The sequence below is a fragment of the Lissotriton helveticus genome, chromosome 7 (assembly GCF_964261635.1).
Source record: "Lissotriton helveticus chromosome 7, aLisHel1.1, whole genome shotgun sequence".
In the NCBI taxonomy this organism is placed as follows: Eukaryota; Metazoa; Chordata; class Amphibia; order Caudata; family Salamandridae; genus Lissotriton; species Lissotriton helveticus.
In genome coordinates this window covers 1,069,941,673-1,069,946,856 of record NC_136068.1, presented here as the reverse complement: position 1 = coordinate 1,069,946,856, position 5,184 = coordinate 1,069,941,673, and positions in this window count along the sequence as shown.

The following is a 5,184-nucleotide window of genomic DNA, read 5'->3' as shown; positions in this document are numbered from 1 at the left end:
AGGACTGGACTGATTTTATAGATTGTGCTACTAAGGCTCTGGAGGGCTGGGTATTGGGCAGCAAAGTACAGGACTTTACAGGATTGTATGATTTGATTATGAGGGAGCAGATCCTTAGTAATTGTCAAAACCAGCTTCTACACCAGCACCTGGTGGACTCAGATCTGACCTCTCCACAAGAATTGGGTAAGAGGGCAGACAAATGGGTCAGAACCAGGATTAGGCCTACGAATCAGGGTGGTGACCAGAAGAAAGTTTCTACCAAGCCTCAAGAGAAAGGTGGGGATAAATCAAAAGACAAGTCCTCCACAGGGCCCTAAAACTCCAATGGTGGGGGTGGGTCCCAAAACACTTCCTCTAACCAAAAGAAACATTATTGCCATGTCTGTAAACAGCCTGACCACTGGAAGACTGACAGCAGTTGCCCAAGGGCCAACAATAAGGAGAACATTCCCCCAAGTAATACTCCCAGACCTTCTGCTACTATTAGTAGTAGTCCCCCAGGTGGTGGGAGTGCCCCCAAGAATTTGGCTGGGTTTACTTTGGGAACTCAGGTGGACTCTGGCCTAACCAGGTCCCCTAACATAGCTACTCTTGTCTGTGAAGATGTCATGGGGTTTGCCAACTTCACTGCTTGTCCCAACACTTTGAGCAAGTACAGACAGGAGCCCCTCATCAATGGTCAGAAAGTTGAGGCCTATAAAGACACAGGGGCTAGCATCACTATGGTGACTGAGAGTCTAGTCCCCTTAAGGCAACTTTTACCTGGAGCCACATACCAGGTGACCAACATTGATGGAGTACAGAAAGATCATCCCATGGCAGTAGTTAATCTCAGCTGGGGAGTTGTCACTGGCCCCAAGAGAGTGGCAGTGTCTACAAACTTGCCTGTAGATTGTCTACTGGGAAATTATCTGGAAATCTCAGCCTGGGCTGAGGTAGAACAAGAAACCCATTCTAAAATGGTAAATCTCAATGGAAAGGTTAGTGGGGCTGTGATGGCCACAGCCCCAGCTCAAGATATCCTCCCTGAAAAGGTTGGTAGGGCTGTGCTAGTCTCAGCCCAATCTCAAGCAGACTCCTTCCCTAGACAGATTGACAGGGCTGTGATGGTAACAGCCCAAACCCAAACTGAGTCCCTTCCTAAAAAGGTTGGTGGGGCTGTGATGGCCACAGCCCAAACTCAGATAGATTTCAGTGTTGTGAAGCCTGAAACTATGGATCACTCCACTCAGACAGAGAGCATTGGGGAGGAAGACACGTCTTTCCCCCCCCCACCAGACAGTAGGTGAGAGTCAGCCTCCTCAGGGAACTGACCCTACCCCTTGTGAAGGAACTGCCCCAGAGGTAGTCAGGCCTAGCCTGGCAGAGCCCCTGATGTCAGTGGACCCTTCCAAGGTGGGAACCAGTCTGGAGCAGGTAAACTGCCCCTCTCTACCCTGCCTCAGTCAGCCCAGGGCTGTAGAGGTCAGGGAGGCCAGTGGACCCCAAAGGGCCCACTGTCCACAGGAACACCCCCATCAGCAGATTAGGGGCACCAAAGCTAGAAACCCTAGCCAGGTGAAAATTCCATACACTCCTGAAGGATCTCCTTTACTCCTAGGTAGGAACCTCCCCCAGATGGACTCTGTTGGGCACAGCCAAACCTGGGATCAAAGGGCCCCAAACCTGACCTGTCCCTCCAGTGAGCCAACAGAAGGGACCCAGCCTCCAGCTGTAGGTACACAGAGGTTGACCCTGAGAGCACAGTGCAACTCAGTCATGGAAAGAAAGGCATATGTGGTGGATAGTGATTGGAGGAAGCTGAGCCCAACATTAGTGGAGCCTCACTTCAATACTCCATTCCCACACCAGCCTTTTACTTTGCCAAAACACACCACAGGTAGAGATTCCTTATGGTGGAGACCCTCTGATACCCTTAGGGTGAGGGATCGCTTAGTGGACCATGAGACAGGGGGTAACCATGCCAGTGCAGGTACTTCCTTATATGGCCACTTAGGCAATATAGGCTTACCTGGTCAAGGATAGCCTTATCTCCTTTCGTTTGGGGGGTGGGGGGGGTTGTGTAGGAAGGTGGATACCTGACTATGGTTACCCCAGATTTTTTTGGCTAGTATTTAGCTGGTTTTCGACTTAGTTGGCCTGGGATCCTGCTAATCAGGGCCCCAGGCTATCTGCTCTCTCTGTAAAATGGACACCATGTACTCTAGGTACAACTCCAATTGGATATTGGGTCACCCTTGTGAGTCCCTGTATAGTGTACCATAGGCACCCAGGGCATAGGGGCACCCAAGGCCTACCAGGGGCTGCAGCATATATTATGCCACTCCTGGCTGGCCACCTAAATTGACACAACTGGCTGATCACTCAGCTGGGGCAAGGTCGTGTAATCACCCTTTGCTTAGGTATAGTATCCCTATACCTACCTTATATATAGACACATAGTAACCTATAAGTCACTCCTATGGCAGGCCTTAACAATCCTGGAGGCAGAGTGCTTGGTTATGTGTGAGATGGTGCTCTAGCATGAGCTGAGCCTGTTTGCAGCTTTCGGAACCATGTCCTTATAGCTGTTCTATGATATTGCCATACCATATAATCTTAAATGCATTATAATCCTCGCGGTTGTATGCTAACTTTGGTTTGGCTTTATCTAAACATGTCGTGTAAGGTGTCATACACTTTGGAATACTACCCCCTCGCCAAATCTGGCGACGGGGGTAGCATTCTACTCTTCTAGAGGGAGAAGACATGTTGTTGCTGACTATCCCGGTTAAAGTTAACCAGAGCCCCAGCATCACAAAATGGATGCTGCTGCCACAGACACAAGTCTGACCTCCTGCTGCTGAGAGTCCTTCCAGCGAGGTAGGCCTGGACAATAGGTTTCCTGCCTGGAGAGGTGCGAGCACCACCCCAGACAGGATTTTGTGTATTGGGACAGGGAGGGATGAATAGAATGAGACATGCCTGGGGCACACTAGGTGCTCCATGCATACCCTAGTTCAACCCAGTTGCTGGGGCACTCCAGCCCCAGCTCTGGCGCGAAACTGCACAAAGGAAAGGGGGTGTAACCACCCCCCTTCCTGGTCCCACCCATAGGAGGAACCTAGTGAGTAAACCAGCCCCCTTTAGTAGTATAAAGGTAGGAGCTGACCCAGGAGACTTTAGATTTGATCCTGAACTGAAACTTGAAACGAAACTCTGGACCCTTCGACATTCAACCGACTTGAAGACTGAAGAATCTCCCTTGTGGCCAAGGAGTGACCACCCTGGGAAACCAGGCACCATCTAGCAACTCGACGGCTTGCTTTGTTCCCGTTCCCGCCGGAACTCGAGTGCAGAGCATGACAAGACCTCGACTCCAGGACTCTTCTGACCCCACTGCACGACTCCAGCACCGGTGAGCCCCGTGGAAGGCGTCGGAATCCATGGAACCAGGCAACTTGGAAAGTCTTCAACTTGCTAACAGCGCAGCTCCTGAGGCATCCTCGAAGCTGTGCACTGGGGACTGAGACACCCCGACACCGAGCTCCACCTGCACCGAAGACCAGCACTCCACGAGATCTGCGTGGGGCCCCTCTACTTGTGTTCTGCTCCACGCATTGTCCCGGCTGCTGGCCAGTTGGCTAGTAGCCCTGTGACGAAGATTCCTTTAAAAATCCAACGCTGGTCTGATTGCTCCAGACTGGCACTTGCTTCCCTGAAAAGGTGAAGTACCTCAGACCCTCCTGGTCTGCACCAGAAGCTCTTTGTGTATCCTGCGTGGGTTGCCTTTGCTTAGGCTTGTTGGCTCCAATCTTGAAGTCGACCCCTCCATCTGCGAGAACCTTCGTGGGACAGCTCCTCTCCAGCACCTGGTCGTCCTCTACGCCTCCTGGTCCGCGTGGCTGCAACGACAAGCTTCACATCCGCGCCTAATTGCTCCTCGACGACGTCTGGTTCCTCCCTGGTTCCACCCGGTCACTGGGTAGTGACCTAGACTCTGTCCCCTCTGCTTTCAGGTACTCTTCATCCTAGATCCAGTCTTGGATCCACCCGGACATCTTCCTCCTGGTCGCCTACAGCATCTTCTTCCAAGGCTCCATAGGAATCAACAAGAAAACCCGACACACTTTGACACCTATGCACCCGCAGACCGTGGGTGAGGTAACGCGAGTACTTCGGTGCTCCTGTAGGGATTGATTATCCTAGTGTCTAGTTTTGTTAGTTGTACATTCCTAGTTAGTCCGGAAGTGTCCTAAATCTTCGATTGCTTACCTTTTAAGTTCCCATTGACTTTCTATTGACTCTCGCGTGAGTGTACTGACACTGCACGCGCCGCCTGTGGGCCTCCTACTCCTAACCTAAGGGTCAGATAGTATAGCCCCAGCGATTCCCTAGGCCTTGCACACCCTGACTACAACTCCTAGATAGGTTCTGTAGAAAAACACATTGTGTAGGTAGGTGCAACACCCCACCTCACTAGAAACCATGTCTCATCCTGTGAACCCCAGTGGTTCTCTGCCTGAAAAAGTAGATCCCTTGAGGACTGCTTCAAGATATGAAGCCTTAGCCTTCCAAGAATTGAGACAATTGTGTACTTCTAGAAGGCTAAAACAGGGTTTAAACCCTACCCTCAAATTCCTAGTTGAACACTTAGAAGAGTATGATGCTCAAAAGACACCTGACTAAGGTGCTTCGGGTAGATCAGATGAAGTCCTGCCCTCCACAGAGGATACCACTGATACTATAGTACCAGATGAGGTAGAAGAGGTAGAGGAGGATGATTCTGATCCTGAGACAAACAGCCAGGTCCCAGTCAGAAGACTTAGCCAGGCTAACTTAAGCATACATGGGAGTCAGTATGGGCAGCCCTCATACACACCTCCAGGTGGGCTTAACCAGAGGCAGAGAAGAGGGAGATCCCACTCCAGGGACTCTCTCCACTCTCATGCTTCAAACAGCTCTCATGACCCTGCTCACAGAGGGATGACTTCCCCTCAGAGAAGGGAACATGAGGCAAAGATGAGAGAGGTTGCTCTTAGGATTGAGAGGCAGAAACTTGAAGTTGCCTTGGCCAAAGAGAAGCCTGCTCGTGCTAGAGAGCATAGAGAGAGTGGGTTAGAACCCACTGGTGGCTGCAATATCCCTAAGGATAAAGACAGGTCCTATGACAATAGACACCTGAGCAAGGTTGTGCCCCCC